Below are 18,131 nucleotides of genomic sequence, written 5' to 3'. Positions count from 1 at the left end.
ACCATCATCATCGTCATCATTACTATCATTATCATCATTGTCCTCAATATTGTCCTCATCATCATCATCACCGTAATTGCCATCATCCCCATCATCATCGGTGTCATCACCATCATCATTACCATCATCCTCATTGTCATCATTACCATCATCATCGGTATCGTTGCCATCATCGCTACCATCATTACCAGTCATCGTCAGCATCACCATCATCATAATCACTGAATCATCATCATTGCCATCATCATGCCAAAGACACCAATCAGCAGGGCAGGACCTTACAAAGGACTCGTACATCTTTCTTCAGCATTGGAAGGGTGTGCCTGCCAAACATGGTTAAACCAAGGCTACCTTACATTGAGTACACGCTTCACTCTTGGAAATGCTACTGTAGTGGCGCCACAGTACGCAGCACTCATCACTACAGTTGGTTGTCACCACCAACAGCTCCTGCAGACATGCTTCACCTGTAGGCAATGCTGCTGACCTAGTGAGCATGCAGCTCTGGAGACACACAAATATATGCAATTGCGCAGCTGCAAGTATAGAGCAGCACTGAGGTCACAAGCATGTGTCCTGTATGCTGGCAGGGAGGAGAAGGGGTGTGTGAGTGAATATGGTGCACCATCGGGGACTATTTCTGACCACACTGTAGGTTTATTTAAATGCTGCAATGTCTTGCAGCCCTCAGTAATGCCAGGGGCCGACAATGTAACCACTTTGGTCCTGGAAACGCTAGAGTAGAGAATGAAAGATTGCCATGAGGGGTACTCAGCCATTCTCAGGTGTGCCTGTGAAACATTTCCCATCACTCAGGACATAGTGTGAGTAACAAGTGACCACCCATCACCTCTCCCCACTGGCTTGCACCAGAAAGGGTGGACCATGGAGGAGAAGCCATGGTAACATGAAATCCCCCAGAATGCATCACACTTCCCCTGCACAGGTCACACAGGTGAAACGCATTACTAAACATGTTGACCCGCAGCTCCACCATAGGAGACCCGTCATACCACTACGCCAGGGTAGGCTCCTAGAGGGCACCTGTATTTAATTTACTCCATTGTTGTGGTCCAATCATTTCCTGGAAAGACAGATAGGAAAAGCAAGTGCAGCCAAGGATATGGAAAGGGAAGACACGCAGCAATCATTCCTACTGGTCAGTCATGTTAGGTGGTCCCGGACTTTGGGCTGCCAATTGAAGTGGGGGGATGGGGTGGTTCCTGAAGGCAATCTTGATTCCCATTTGCTGTCCCTCGGGAGGTACAACCACGATGCCACACTACAAGCAAGCCTACTTGGGAGTTCCTGCACTTTGCGCTCAGAAGAATCTTGTATGCATGTGTTTATGTCACAATACAGCAAATAAATACATAAAAGAAACACGACTATCGAGCCGACATCTGGAGCCAGCAAGATGCACTTCTTGAGGGGTAGAGGGCGCCATACACCCGAGACGAAGGGAATATAGGGACCGGGGAGGTCAGCGTGACAGAACCTGTATAGTCCCTTCTGTGAGAAACCTGAAGGTGTCTCACTTAGTAGTCCCCGGGGATCTGTCATCCAGGTGGCCAGGACGCAGCCATCACTAGTGGATCCAGTTCCTGGGGGTGGACCAGTGCGGGAGGATCACCTGGGTGGGGGGTCATCGGAGAGTGGAAGTGGGACACCGAAGGTTGAGACGCGGTATACCCTTCCTTGTGACCCCTTTTCCCCATCCCGTCTAGTAGGAAATGTAGAAACTCTATCCCCCCCTTTTCGTCCACGAGCACTCACAGCCTGAACGACAACAGACTAATACCCGAGCCGTTTACCGTACATGTCCCAACACAAGGGTCAGGGAGAGTCTGGCAATTATCGACAACTACACACACCTGACTACCCTTTCCCTTCCCCAAAGGGATAAAAGGCGGAGCACAAGAGCACACTCCGGGCAAGACCAAACGCACGAGGAAGCAGCCATTCCAGGACGGCAGTTCAAACGGAGAAGAAAGGGGTGAGACCTGAAAGGACGTCAAGGAGGGAGTCACCCATGCCCTTTTCAACCTAGGCCCACAAAACCTGTACCCTCCCGCACTGATAGCCAGGGCTGGGAGAAGAGGTTGACACTGCTGTACCATTCTTGACTCCTGCAGCAAAGGAACCGCCAATGAGGTTAGCACAGCCAAGTGAGTCAGAAGAAGCTGATAGTCGCACGAAATGTGTTGCGCCTAAGGTTGCAGTGGCAACAGTAAGAAGATAATTAGATAAGAGGTCTTTTGTGACCACATTGCTACCAGAGAAAGAGTGGTCCAGCGCCACGTGGCCGCGAAGTCGAAGATCTATGGCTGGTACCCCTCTTTGAATAAACAATATTGAATATTGGGAAGAAAGAAAACTACAAGTACCAAGAGGCTATAGAGAAGGCCGGTATAGAGAGTTAAGGTGGTCATACAAGGGTCGAGCCAAATCCCTTGTAAAATCGAAAGCCCTTAACCCATTACCAGAGTTTTGACATTGTGAAACAGGCGCTTGCGCCCGGCTGAGGGAAACGCTGTGGAAACTGTGAATGTGTGAAGCCTGACTGGGGGCTGGAAAAGCAGGGGAGGTGAATCCTGCAGTGTTAAAACACCTATGAACATTGTGATGACAAGTCTGAACCCGGCTGAGGGATGTCCACAGTGAGAGGTTGGTCTGAGCCCGACTGAGGGAGGCTGAAAATTGAGAGAAGGATTGGAGCCCGGATGAGGGAAGTCCAAGGGTGACAGGTATTCACCCCACGTAAAAATTACCCGAAGGGACTTTAGTTTTGGCGTATCAGACCCTCTGAGGCAAGAGACTTTGCAGGAGGAGAGACTTGAGCACAGAAGGCCCCCGATACTGAGGAAGGTAACTAAGCTTGTGTCAGAGAAGCCCAGGAGTGTGCTGTGCTCAAGAGTCCCGCCTTGGCCTGTGCTAGAAACATGGGGAAGGGAGACCCCAGCCATGCCATCCTGACTTATTTTTTGAACGTTTCTTTGTTTTCTTGTGAACATTATCCCACACTCTTTTGTAGCATAGCGCTAAGGATTGGCAATAATAGTTTTTTTTTAGTATAGGCCCTTTTTTATTTGACTAGACTCCACTAGGACTGTATTATTATTTGATGGTCGTAGCTTGCTCCCATCTTAGATTTAGATTAGGGGTTTATCTCACCCATTTTACAGTTAAATAAACACCTCTTGAACTGTGATCACTTGTGTCTGTCTTACTTTGATTCCATGCCTTTCTCACACTGCTCACGGGGTTTCCCCATAGACAGAGAATCTTTGCCCTGCTGGGAATTCTTGGGAATCTGTGTGATTTTATATCCAGAGGCTTGGGGGAATTCTGAGGGCCAATCTTCCCCTTCTTGGGCTTTGCTACCTGTTGAGGTATTGGGCAGTATTTATGCTGGATTTGGGAGGGAAAATGTCAATACCACAATGTTAGGGCAAAATTACAATGCTGAGGGTTCTACTGCCCTTTTTTCAGGTTACCTAAATTTTTTACCCCAACCCCTCCTGTTTTTTGCAAGATCTCTTTTTGTGCTGAAAGGCACTTCTACTAAAGTCCCCCACCAGAGAAACCCCTTTTTAAATTTAAAAATATGTTCCTTTGAAAGCCCACGTGCCTCTGAGGACAGGGGTTCTTCTGAAGCACACCATTTTGGCCCCAGGGTGATTCTATCACCCTATATTGGTGGTAGAGTGTAGGCTGCTGGAAGCTGTACGTTTAATTATGGCTTCACCAGGGGTGCAAGCAGATTTACTGCATTAGTAGCCCAAGAAAGGATGAAAAAAGACAACATCAGACAACAAGGTACGCCCTTGTGGGCTATGCCTTGCACTTTTATTGCATTTTACAAAGCGCTCCAACCAACTGAAAAGCACGGGCACTTTTTTGTGCATCGGGGGTGATCCTCTATCAGCATTGCAGCCTGTGCTGCATCTACACTCTCCCCACTGCCGAGGGGTCCTATTCCTGAATCCCAACCAACATGGCCGCCGCCTTGGTCATCCATGCAGGAACCAGATTGCCTCTTACCTTTCCAGAACTTCTGCTGCTCCGATTGGCACCTTCACCCAATATACCAGCCAATCCCTGATCCGGCAGGCTTTAGCCAGCCCGCCTCCCAAGGCCCACACCTGAGGCTCTTGACTATGCCTGTACGGGCCTAGGAGGGCACCCACCATTTTTCCCCTGAACCATGAGGAACCTCCCAATGCAGCTGGCAACCTCACAAACCTGTGCCCTTGCACCTCCATACTCTCCCCATATTGTTAATTGAGTGATGGCTGAACTCTCCCACTGCCTCCTTCACTAACAAACCTGAATCTTAACTGTCTGCCTCACTCTGATTTTCTGCCTGACACAATCTTCCGCACCCCACATTTTGTACTGCATGTTTGTGCTCAGTTTGATTTTCGAACTCAGGTGTGTATCTAACCTCTTGCAACCCACAATTTGCATTGCATTTTTGTGCCCCTCCTGTAACTACTAGGCCATCTGGTGAGTTTGGGCTAGGACTGTGCAGTGCAGCCACCCCTCTTTTCCTTCAACTATCCTTTGCCACTCAGATGGCACTTACCATCTCGCCTATCCTCTCTAACTGCTACGCTATCACCTACCCTCACTCGCACACGAAGTCTGGAAGAATAAAGCACAAAAAAAGACATCCTGATTGCCAACCCTTGCCTACCCTTCACAGACACATGTCAGCCCAACTTCCACACATCTCTTTACTGACATCCTCTTCTCTGTCCCCGCCCCAGATCTATGGACTCCTCATCTTATCTCTACTCTCTCACCTTTCACATTCTTTCCCATTAATGGTGGCACCAAGTGGGAAGTCCTCTTGACGGGCTTCTCATCACCACACTTTATTATTAAATTTACCACACTGACAATATCCTGGCTCAGGGTCCTCAACCCAACCTCCTTCTCTTTGACAGGTGCATGTCGTCCCTCATTAACTTCCTTTCCTCACTTGCCTCTCCCCCAACCACTCTCTCGGTTCCTCCCTGTCCGACTGGTGTACCCTGCTCCCGTACTCCTCCTCGAAAAAAACCTTCAAAAGGCGGAGACCAATGCCCACTCAGCCAACAAACACTCCACCGATATCTGAATCCTTCTTGAAGACATTGACCAAGACATTCTCATTCTTACCGAGACATGGTTCAAAGCTAGCTCAGTCATTGCTTTTGACTCCTTTCTCCCCGATGATTATAAGATCATTTCCAAGACACGACCTAACCGGGATGGCGGTGGGATTACCTTAATCTTCCCTGAGTGCGTTCCTTCTTCCCTCATACCCACCCAGACTTACTCTTCCTTTGAGAGCTTGGTCTGCAAATTGGTCATACCCCCCCTCCTCTCAGACCATTGCCTCTATATACAATCCTCCTGGCACTACCACCCGGTTACTCTCTGAATGTACTGAATTCTGCTTCTCTCTCCTCACTACCACCTACAAACCCCTTTGCTTGGGCGACATCAACATCCACTTGGAATCCTCTCTTCCTTGACCTCTGCGCCTCACCCTCCCTCTCCATTCTCCCATCTGGACCTACCCACTCAGCAGGACACACTCTTGATGCCGTCATCCATTCTGATCTTTCACTCTCCCCCCCCTTCTGATCACACCTCTCTTCTGGTCAGACCACTCTCTACTCTCTTCTTACCTGGTCCCCTCTGTCCTCTGACTTAACATCCCCCAGCCCTGCCAACCTTGTTCATGAACATCTGTCCAATGAAACGAGTGTCAGCTGCTGCCTTCGCATCCACCTTAATCCTCCCCTCTCCCCCCACTCCTGACTCTACCTCTGACTCTGCTCTCGGAAACCTCCATCTGGCCATTACTAACACTCTGGGCATTCTTGCCCCAGTCATGAGGATCTGCCTGAAACCCACCTCTAAGCGTAATACCTGGTACGACTTCAAACTTGCAGCCCTGAAACGCAAGTGCAGAGCTGCGGAACCAAAGTGGCAAACCTCAGGTTCAACCTCTGACAAACTGGCCTGCCGCCTGCTCCAAAGGCAATACAGACTCTCCATCCGTGGCAAGAAAAGGGCCCACATCCTTGCACAAGTATTTGGGGCATCCAACAACACGGCTGAACTCTTTCAAATCTGCAGGGAACTAGCCAACTCTTCCACAGTCTCCTCCTCCCCAGACTCCCTGCAAGGCACTGGCCACACACTTCACCACTAAAACGCTTGGACATCCTGAGCACCATTGCTACCCTCTCCTCCCCGTTTACCTCGTATGGCCTCCCAACCTCCTCCTTCCTTGCTCTCCTTCTCCCCGTCACACCCGACGAGGTCACCAGAGTTGTCGGCTCTACGAAGGTCTCCTCCAAACAGGTTTCTCCCTGATCCTCCAGTACCATCAAGGACAACATTGTCTCTCTTGCCCCTGATCTTGCTGATTTCTACAACCACTCTTTTGCTACTGGATCGTTTGCCTCCTCCCTCATGCACTCCCTTGTGCACCCCCTCCTAAAAATAAATTCAGCAGACCCTATGTGTCCAGCTAACTACCGTTCTATTTCTATCACCTCCTTCCTTGGAAAACTCCTGGAGAAGCTGGACTTCCCCCAACTTACCTCACACACTGAACTGGGTGGTGGTCTCCACTACCATCAATCTGGAATCTGAGCATCCAGATGTTTGGAAATTACTCTATTGAACACCTGTGACGAACTGTTTGCATCCCTGGATTCCAACTCCCAAGCTGTCCTCATTCTACTTGATCTCTCCTCTGCCTTTGACACAAGGTCAACCACTCCATGCTCATAAAATGGCTCTATGATATCCTGGGCATCTCAGAGCAGGCACTGGACTAGCTGACCTTCCTAATTTACCATCCGTCCCAGGTTATTATGGGCATCTTTTCCTCGCCTACCTCCTTCCCCACCTGTGGTGTCCCCAAAGGCTCCAATCTTTCCCCCTGGCTCTTTAACACTTAGCTTGCTCCGCTGGCACGCATCATTGCCTCCTTCTCCCTGAACTTACAGTGCTACACAGACGACACTCTACTCTTCTTCAAACTTCCTGCTGACCCTCTTGCTTCTTCCATCATCCTAGACTGCCTATCTGCCATCCAGTCCTGGTGCACTTCCAATGATCTCTGTCTCAATGCCACCATGACTGAGATCCTTCCTATTGGGACCCCTGCTCCCTCTTTCTTCCCCTCAGTCTGGCCCAATCTTTGTGGGCTCTCCCCCTTCTTCATCAGAAGCCAGAAACCTTGGAGTCATCTTCAACTCCTCTCTCTCTCTCCTTCCTCCGTCACATCCTGGACATTGCCAGGAAGTCCAACTTTCAACTCTTCCTTCTCAAAGGAATTCTCTGTTTTCTCACTTCCCCCAGAAGCTGAATGTTACCAGAGCTCTTGTTCTCTCTGGGCTTGACTACTGCAATAGCCTTCTCTTAAATCTACCTTCCTCCTCCCTACGACCCCTCCAGCTAATCCAGAATAGGGCAGCAAGACATATCCTTGTCCTCAAGCCCAGGGACCGCATCTCTCCTGCCTAAAAATTCTTCATTGGCTCCCGTTTGCTGCACACGTTAAATTCAAATCCCTCTGCATCATCCATAAGGCTGTCTGGGGCTGGAGACCTCACTATCTGCAACTTGCTCTTACTAAATATTCTCTTTCTAGACCTCTACGTTCCTCTGATACCAACTCTCTGTGTGTGGAGCATTTCTCTAAACAGAGGGCCGGAGGCCGATATCTTGCTTCAGCTGGCTCCCGCTGGTGGAACAACTTCCCCCTTCCTCTTCGTCTTGAGCCAGACCTTCTCAAATTCCAGAAGCTCCTCAAGACTTTCCTTTTCACTTCCTCTTTTCCTCAGTCGCTGTGATTGGTGACAGGGCACTTAAGTGTTCTCAGGGCCCTGGTCTCCCACACCCAATCACCTCAGCTTCCGCTTCACACAGCACTTGCCTCGGCACCCACTGGCTTATGCCACTGTAGGCCTGCACTTATCCACTTATTGCAGCTCAACGCTCCGTAGCACTTGCTATACTTGACACTTACATCTACTGCTCACTCACGAGCATGCAGACTTCAGCACTTACCCCCACTCCCTCTTCCCCGCTCCTCTCTCTGCACTTGCACGTTCTGAATACTCACAAGGCCTAGTAGGTTTGTCGTTTTCCTCCAGTGTATATATTGTCTTTCTATCCCATGTTCTCTCCCTGTTGCCATGTGGGCGCTTTGAAACACAATTTAGTTGGTGTATAAACACCTGACAAATGCGCAATAAATAAAATAAATAAAAATGTACCTTTTTGGTAGCAATTGGGGTACTAATGTATTTTTTTAAGTCCTGCTCTGACGCACTTTGTCTTAGAAAATACCGGGACAGGCATTAAATAGCAGTTGTGAACATATGGCTCACTTTGAGCCCAGTCCTGCAACCTCTTTAGTGGTTTAGATTGGTTTAAACTAGCTCCTGACCCTAAACTGGCCTTTACATATCCAGCAGGGTGGGCCTGAAGGTTTGGTGCTTTTGGGCCAAAGCATTGTTAAGTGACCAGGTGTGTGTTTGTAGGGATGCGTAGTCCAGCCCATAAGCATGGGTTTATCCAGGAGACCCCAACCACATCATGGTTCTGCCGGATCTTTGCGGAGTGCATTTGAACTCTGTAGGTTTACTTACATGCTGGAAGATTTTGGCACCAAAAAGCTGTTGAATTTTAAGACCCGGTTTGGCCATATTGGCTGGCTTGTGCCTTTGTACCTTGGCTGAACTTTTAAAGTTTGTTTGCTAGATGTCCTTCCTTGCTGTTCTTTTCCTCCAACCTCGGTCCTGGGACCATCTCTGAGCCGTTTGACTGACGTTTCCCCATTTTATCATGTTGGTCATCCATCCACCTGGATGCAAGCTGCCGTCACGTAGAAGGTTATTGTGAGCCAAATACCCCAGCTCTACTGTTTATTTGGCCCGTTGTTGGGTAGGATTGTATGCAGTACCCTGTGGGAGACTGCATCAGCCTTGTCGTCTTGGCAATAGTTAACCCAACCTTTGGTATAAGCATCTACTACACAAGTTGGTAGAGTGACTGAGCAGCCAGGCTTATCTCAAGAGGGGTGCATGTGAGCTGTAGGGTTATAACATGTCACTGTGAATCTACAAGTATCCAAATAAACACTTACACTCGAGGTTTCTTGATTAAACAATTATTTATTAATTTAACAGTCAGTTGAATAAGCCTTCTTTAGAAGGGAGCAAAACATGTAACCCTAAAAATATATTTCAAAATACACACTCTCAGTTTCAATAAATCAGTAGATACCCATTTGGGATAGCAATCAGACACTGCCTACACCTTGAGGTGACTTAAATACTAGGACAGTGTGGACATTGATATATCACTGACACATGTAAAGCAATACTGAGTTTGGTGTCAAAAAGGAAAAGGTTAGAGGGGGAAAACAATGATGAACAAGTTTCTCAAACTGCGAAGTACTTTTGAACCCCCCATTGCAATGCAGATTAACACTTTCCCAGCTATACAAGTAAAGCATGTATGACTTTTTTGAGGGATAGATCAAGAACACAGTCAGAGGTAAGAAGGGTCTATCAGGGAGCCAGGACAGCCAATGTCACTTGAGCAAAGTCTAGGGGAGCTGATGTTCTTCTTGAAGCTAAGTAAAAAGTCTTGCACAATGTTATAGAGAGTTTTTGTTACAAAAGGAATCACTGTTGGGCCACAACCTGGGAGGCTTGTGAAAGGAAGAGCTGCAATCAACTCTGGAAAATGCAGCATGGCAGGTCTCAACTGAGAGCACGCAAACTACACAGCAAGAGCTAAGTACCCCTTAGTCACAGTACCTTAGATCTGAAGAAATTGGTTCCAGCTGGCTTCTGTTTATGTTGTAGTATGGCAGATCCTGTTGTTCCTGGGCCTCAGCTTTGTGGACAAGAGGAAGGACGTCTGAAGGACTCCTCCACTATGATTCCAAGGTGGGTGGCAGCAATTGGCAAAGTTCAGATCAACAGCACTTTGCGCTGTCAGCTTCTCGCGAATAGCACCACCGTGGTTCTCAGACACCTTATGGGTGTTCCTCGCATCTAGGGACCAGCACTCCGTTGAGTTGGCTCAGACTTGGTCAGTCCTGCTTCCTGGGAGTCCGGAGGATCTTCCTGGAGCTCAGGTCTGACTTAAAAACGAGACACTCGATTCTGGTGTTCCTCTCACTGGCAATCGGTTCCAGAAGCAGCAATGGAAGTACAGCCAGCACCGAGAGGATGTGCAGACGAGTTCGCTTTGGGGTTGATTGGTCCCACCAACCCAAGGCGAGAAGTCGTCCTTGCAGGGCTTCTCTAGTGGAGGCGAATTCGGAGCTTCAGCACTGCAGCAGGGCTTCACCGGGCAAACCAACGGTCCAGGAGTTGCAGCAGGCATCGCTTCCAAGTTCTTCAGATTCCTTCGTCCAGTGTTCGACTCTGCCTTCCAAGCAAAAGACCTCGCTTTTATGCAGGTTTCTCCCATTCAATCGCAGCCTAGCTGTCACTCACACACCAGGGTGGCTGTCCTCCAAGGACAACCAGCCGGCCAATCACCTTTGGGGGCATTCCTGTAACCAAGGGGATTAAGCCAAAGGAGTTCTGCGAACCTCCCTCGCTTCCTGCCCTACCAGACGCTGGAGCCAGAGGCAGGCTTCAGCTGTGAACCCGACCAATGACAAAACGAACAAAGGGACCAAACCTGGTGTGGCATGCAAATTAAATCTCAAGAAGGACCTTTACAACAAGAAATGGCGAAAAAAGAAAACCAGGGTTGACAAAATGGGCACCCATGGGTGCTTTATGTAGCTGCAACTGCAACCCGCGGTAAAAACACACAATGGTAGTAAAACATAAACCACTGCCACCAGCCATTAATTGTGGAATAACATAAAATGTTACATGAGAAACTAGACAAAGGGGATACTAAGTAACCCCTCCAGCAGTCTACTGTAAGATAGTGTGTGCTGGGTCTAGAAAGTTACAAAGGTAAGTAAAGTCAATTTCACTTCACTGCGCTTGGAAACAGTAGTTTATCCCAGAGAAGGTATTTAAACCTTTGGTAAATCTGAAAGACTTCCCTGTGCCACTGACAGAAGGTGCTGTGTGACCCAATGTAAAAGATGATGCCTATGGAGTTTGTCAGACTCCAAAACCAAAAGAAACAGTTTTCAAATCAAAGAAAAATACATGAGAGAGTGGGGAAAAGGTCTTGCTCTCTCCAGGATAAAAATTAAAGGTCTTAAAGTCCAGCAAAGGAGCTGGGGTTCTCTAAGGTGGGAGGGAATTAGCACATTTCTGAGAATTCTCCCTAACACCCGTCTTGGGTCACCCCACCATCATCTTTTTAGAAGCACCATGTTCTGCAGGCTAACCTCCCTCCTTTCCACCGCATACATTCGGAATCTGCTTGGGCGGGTTCCTCCGTCTTCTAGGAGCAATCTCTGCTGTTGCTTTCACTTCTGCAAGGGGGTCGCAGTCGTGGGAATACCGATTCCTCTTTTTGACCAGGTTCGAGCAGGAAATGGGGCCGCTCACCTAGGAATGAACGCAAACTAGTCCTCTTACTGCCAGAAAAAACACGGTTTATTTTATGGGCAATAAATTGATTACTGCATCAGGCAAACTTTATAAATGTAAAATCAAAGCAAAAGGGAAATGTATTATGTAGCCCCCTGTCTCAGTAAACATGAGCAAAGCACGCACAGTGAGGACATGATTGGCCTGGCTAAACAAGCACAAGTGATATAATCAGATGACACTAGGTGGGTGGACATGGATTGCTCGAGCTCCTGGCTGACTGTGGGCAGATGGCACACTCAGGTGACACTAGGTGGGTGGACATGGATTGGTTGAGGTCCTGGATGACACACAGGTGACACTAGGCAGGTGGACATGGATTGCTCGAGCTCCTGGCTGACTGTGGGCAGATGGCACACTCGGGTGATACTAGGTGGACAGACGTTCCTTGGTTGAGCGCCTGACTGGATGTAAATGACCTACATTAGGTTGCTAACATCAGGCCGGTTGACATGGATTGCTCGTGCTCCTGGCTTAATGTGGGTAGATGGCACACTCAGGTGACACTAGGTGGGTAGACATGGATTGGTCGAGCTCCTGGCTGACTGCTGGCAGATGGCACACTCAGGTGACACTAGGTGGACAGACGTTCCTTGGTTGAGCGCCTGACTGGATGTAAATGACCTACATTAGGTTGCTAACATCAGGCCGGTTGACATGGATTGCTCGTGCTCCTGGCTTAATGTGGGTAGATGGCACACTCAGGTGACACTAGGTGGGTAGACATGGATTGGTCGAGCTCCTGGCTGACTGCTGGCAGATGGCACACTCAGGTGACACTAGGTGGACAGACGTTCCTTGGTTGAGCGCCTGACTGGATGTAAATGACCTACATTAGGTTGCTAACATCAGGCCGGTTGACATGGATCGCTCGTGCTCCTGGCTTAATGTGGGTAGATGGCACACTCAGGTGACACTAGGTGGGTAGACATGGATTGGTCGAGCTCCTGGCTGACTGCTGGCAGATGGCACACTCAGGTGACACTAGGTGGACAGACGTTCCTTGGTTGAGCGCCTGGCTGGATGTAAATGACCTACATTAGGTTGCTAACATCAGGCCGGTTGACATGGATCGCTCGTGCTCCTGGCTTAATGTGGGTAGATGGCACACTCAGGTGACACTAGGTGGGTAGACATGGATTGGTCGAGCTCCTGGCTGACTGTGGGCAGATGGCACACTCAGTTGACACTAGAAGGGTGGACATTGAATGGTCGAGCTCCTGGCTGAATGTGGGTAGATGGCACACTCAGGTGACACTAGGTGGACAGACGTTCCTTGGTTGAGCTCCTGGCTGGATGTAAATGACCTACATTAGGTTGCTAACATTAGGCCGGTTGACATGGATTGCTTGTGCGCCTGGCTTAATGTGGGTAGATGGCACACTCAGGTGATACTGGGCGGGTGGACATGGATTGGTCTAGTTCCTGGCTGAGCGCGTCTGGATGACACAGTCAGGTGACACTAGGCTGGTGGACATGGATTGGTCAAGCTCCTGGCTTAGCGCATCTGGATGACACACTCAGGTGACACTAGGTGGGTGGATATGGATTGGTCGAGCACCTGGCTGAATGTGGGCAGCTGGCACACTCAGGTGACACTAGGCAGGTGGGCATGGACTGGTTGAGCTCCTGGCTGAATGTGGGCAGATGGCACACTCGGGTGACACTAGGCAGGTGGACATGGATTGCTCGAGCTCCTGGCTGACTGCTGGCAGATGGCACACTGGTGACACTAGAAGGGTGGACATTGAATGGTCGAGCTCCTGGCTGACTGTGGGCAGATGGCACACTCAGGTGACACTAGGCAGGTGGACATGGATTGCTCGAGCTCCTGGCTGACTGCTGGCAGATGGCACACTGGTGACACTAGAAGGGTGGACATTGAATGGTCGAGCTCCTACGCTGAGCATGCGTGGATGACACACTCAGGTGACACTAGGTGGACAGACGTTCCTTGGTTGAGCTCCTGGCTGGATGTAAATGACCTACATTAGGTTGCTAACATTAGGCCGGTTGACATGGATTGCTCTTGCTCCTGGCTTAATGTGGGTAGATGGCACACTCAGGTGATACTGGGCGGGTGGACATGGATTGGTCTAGTTCCTGGCTGAGCGCGTCTGGATGACACAGTCAGGTGACACTAGGTGGGTGGATATGGATTGGTCGAGCACCTGGCTGAATGTGGGCAGCTGGCACACTCAGGTGACACTAGGCAGGTGGGCATGGATTGGTTGAGCTCCTGGCTGAATGTGGGCAGATGGCACACTCGGGTGATACTAGGCAGGTAGGCATTTATTGGTCGATCTCCTAGCTGAATGTGAGCAGATGGCACACTCGCGTAACAGTAGGCGGGTGGACATGGATTGGTCGAGCTCCTGGCTGAGCATGTATGGATGACACTCAGGTGAAACTGGGTAGATGGACATTGCTTGGTTGAGCTCCTGGCTGGATGCAAATGGCCTATTCTGGTAACACTGGGCTGGTGGACATGGATTGGTGGGCTAGGTGCCTGACTCAGCCTAGCCTCATTGGAGTATGCAGGCTGAAGAGGAAACAATGTGTCCGCTTGAGTGGTTGAATGTTACAGGATGCTGGGTACCCACACAGGACACATCAGGCAGGTTCTCTGTCCTGCTACAGTCATACCTGAAAGTGCTACTTATTGCAGCTGAAACGGATATACACAATGCAGCTGAGAGTGGGTCGCCTCCTGTGCAAACACAATGGGGCAGATGGCATTTATACGCTCTTACTTCCACTTCTAGTAGCTACCTGTCTTACCCGATTGGTCCCCTATCTTGCACAGAGGGTAAAGTTCCAAACAGCATACTGTTTTTGCTAGAATCACGCTACAGAATTTCTGGGACAAGGGAGTGGACGAGACCACAGAGCCAGTTTATGTGATGTCACACATAGGTGACATCAGCCTACTGAGGAGCCCCATAACATCAAGCATGACAAGGCAGTAGGCAGAATATAACACTGGATAAAGCTTCAGAGAGTGTGACATCACAGAAGAACGTGCTTCAAGGCAAGTGTGACATCAGAGGAAAAAGATGCAGGAAGAGTGGCATATCTGTGATGAATCCCGAGAGTAGGAGACACGTCTTCCTTTATTGAAATACAAACTCTAACTGCCCGCAGGCACTCTTCCTCCTGACGTCGCCTGTCAGGTGGGCTGAGCCGCGTGACTCGGCCCCTGTCTCTTAAAGAGACAGTTCAGCGTAACATCACCCCCGGACGAAAGTCCTTGCAACCGTAACACTAACATTCTTCAACTAGGCGCATAGGTTTCTTCACGACCCTGTGGGGCCGACCGTTGGCGGCTTCTCCTGGATCATCTTCTAGCTCTTGCACTCTCCTCGCTCCAGGGCGAGCCAAGAATCTCGGTGGTGACCACAGCGAGTCTCTCGGGTCCGTTGACATTGGTTCCGGATCTGGGGGATCTCGCTCCTGCGGGCCCTGACTGGTGGTGAGTTTGAACTGTGAGCAATTCCGGGTTATTTCCCGTTCTTCGTTTTCAGCGGTTACCATGGTTCCTTTGGTGGCTGTCACAAGGAGCGGCTGTGGGGAGAACCTTGGGTCAGTCTTTCTGGTCATCGTCTGTTGGACCAGTACTTCGTCTCCCACCTGGATCTCATTCGGGCGAGCTCTTCTCTTTTCATCTGTTCGGATGCGGGCCCTTTCCTTCCGTTCCGCATCTCGCGTTAGAACTTCTAGGTCTGCTTCCGGCTTGTTGTTGGGGTGTCTTATGATGCGAGTGCGAACTTGGTATTTTACCATCATCTCGGCCGGCGTCCTGTTTGTGGCCTCGTGCGGCGTGTTTCGATAGTCCCGAAGCATTCTGCACAAAGCTTGGTGGGGGTCAACATTTTCTAATCTGGCTCTTTGTAAGGTCTTCTTGATCGATGACATGAATCTTTCGGCCATCCCGTTGGCTTGTGGCCACCTTGGTGTTATCTTCTGGTGTCTGAAACCCAGATGCTTGGCGAAGGTTGCGAAGTCGTGACCGCAGAACGGTGGGCCGTTGTCTGACTTGATAACTTCTGGTATGCCCCACTCACTCACGACCTCGTCGAAGACAGCTGCTATGTGGGCAAAGGCTGTAGACGGTGACCTTTTCACGATTGGGAAGCGAGAGTGCTCGTCAATGAACAGTAGTAGGTATTCGCCCGACTCGAGGGGCCCATAAAAGTCTATTGCCACTCTTTCCCAAGGGTGATCGGGGATCTGCAGAGACTGTAGTGGTGCGGGGGCTTCGGCCCTAGCTGTGCATTGACATGCCATGCAGTTTCGTACCCATCGCTCTACTAAGGCGTCCAGAAATGGGAACCATACGTGGCACCGAAGTTGCCGTTTGGTGTTGTCTGCCCCGCGGTGGCCTTCATGGGCTGTCTTTATGATGTCCGCCCGTAGGGCTGCTGGGATTATTATTCTGCATCCTCGAAGGAGTATGGACCTGTCCTTGACGGCTAGTTCGGTGTGAACTTTTGCCAGCCTTTCCAGTTCATCTCGATTCGCTTCCGGATGTTCTGTTAGAAGCTTCCGGTATGACTTCCATCTGTTGTGTTCTGTGAGTTTGATGGCCAATGCTATGGATGGGTCGGCCGCTGACGCCTCAGCGACTGTCTCAAGTGAAATTGCCGGGGGAAGGGCGTTCGTGGTGACATAGCTGATGTATTCTACATCTCCCTTTCGCTGTGTGGCTTTTCCTGTGGGGTGTCTCGACAGGTAGTCTGCTGGGTTGTGTTCCCCCCCCGGACGGTGAATGATGTGATAGTCATATTCTTGTAGGCGGATACCCCACCGTTCAATCCGTGGCGGCATCTTCGTTCGAGGATTGCCGAATAGTGATAGGAGGGCTTGATGGTCCGTTATTAGAGTAAACTTTTTTCCTATGACAAAGTTGTGGAAGTGTTCGCATGCCCAGACTGCTGCCAGGCTTTCCTTTTCTGCCTGCGAATATGCAGACTCAGGTTTCGAGAGAGCTCTGCTAGCGTAGGCCACCACATGTCTCGGGTGGGTGTCTGTACCGTTGGTTTGGGCGAGGATGGCACCCAGCCCAACTGGACTTGCATCGACCACGATTTCAGTGTGCCAGGTGGGGTCGAAGTAGGCAAGTTTCCTGGCCTCTGCTAGGTGTTGCTTGATGGAGTCGAATGCTTCTTGGCACTCAGCCGTCCAGGCGAAGAGCATCTCTTTTTGAAGGAGTTTCCTGAGCGGTTCCGTGATTGTGGCATAATGGGGTATGTATCTCGCGCAGTAACCTGCCATGCCTAGAAACGATCGCACGTCCGCTATTTGCCTTGGTTCCTGTAGGCCGAAGATAGTCGCCACCTTGTCAGGATCCGGTGTCATTCCATCTGCGGAGAATATGTGGCCAAAAAACTTCAGCTTGGTCTTGCTGAATCGACATTTGTCGACGTTGAGCGTGAGGCCAGCGTCTTGAATGGCTTTGCAGGTGGCGCGGAGGGCTGCATCGTGTTCCTCCTTTGACTTGCCGAATACTAGGATGTCGTCGCTGTAGTTGAGTGCTCCACTGATTGGGCGAATGATTTGCCTGATGGTTTCGTGGAAAATTTCAGCGGCAGATGAAATGCCAAAGTTGAGGCGCTTGTATCGGAATAGACCGTCGTGAGTGGCGAATGTTGTTATGCCTCTGGATTCCGGATGAAGTACCAGTTGGTGGTAACCCTGGTTAAGGTCGAGTTTTGAGAAAAGGGTGGATTTGTTTATCTGAACGATCATGTCCTCGATTCGGGGCCCGGGGTGTCGCTCACGCTGGATTGCGGTGTTGGCGACGCGCATGTCGACGCAGATTCTGAGTTGTCCCCCTTCTTTTGGTACTATGACTAGTGGGGAGACCCATGGGGTCGGGCCCACTGCTGGTTCAATGATGTCATTTTCTAGGAGCTGTTGGAGTTCAGCTGACACGGCTGCTTGGAGGTGGAACCCGACTCTCCTTGGGTGTTGGGGAACTGGGCGGACTGCGGGATCAATGTGCAGTTTAACTGAGGGTCCTTTCAGTTTTCCTAGGCCCTTGCAGATGAGGGGGAATTCCCTCCCGATGTCGTCTTTTGATATCACGTCCATTTCTCTGGTTTCTGCTTGGATATTTGACACGCTCTCTGTCGTTACTTGAGTTGGTTCTGATGAGTGGATCATGTCCCCATCTCGGACGTGTATGTCTATGAGTCCCAGGGAGGAGGCCGTCCTGTAACTGAGGAGGCACCTTCCTTTCGTTGGGCTGCGGATTACGTGTATGTTTGCCGTCGTGGCGTGGGCGCCGTGAATGAGGTGGCGGGAGAAGAAGCCAATTGAATGTAGTGGGGTGTCGGCGCCCCATTGATATATCTTGGAAACAGATGGCACTAGGGTGGGTTTCTTGGGAATCTGATGGAACTCCTTTTCTCCCATTATGTTGACTGTTGCTCCCGAGTCAACCAGGAAACAGAACTGGTGGCCCCCTATTTCCATTGGTATCTTGGGTGCCTCGCGTGCTTGTCCTTCGTCCATGATGAGGTTGACGTATTC

The 18,131-nt window shown here is 50.0% G+C and overlaps 1 protein-coding gene across 1 annotated transcript in view; it reads right to left on the bottom strand.

Moving 5' to 3' along the window:
- The window catches only part of LOC138491098 (probable cation-transporting ATPase 13A4), a 1,104,196-nt gene that overhangs the window by 380,796 nt on the left and 705,269 nt on the right, over window positions 1–18,131 (bottom strand). The window lies entirely within an intron of this gene.

This window comes from Ambystoma mexicanum, chromosome 10 (assembly GCF_040938575.1).
Source record: "Ambystoma mexicanum isolate Mex_15411 chromosome 10, UKY_AmexF1_1, whole genome shotgun sequence".
NCBI lineage: Eukaryota > Metazoa > Chordata > Amphibia > Caudata > Ambystomatidae > Ambystoma > Ambystoma mexicanum.
This window is presented reverse-complemented; position numbering and strand designations above follow the sequence as displayed.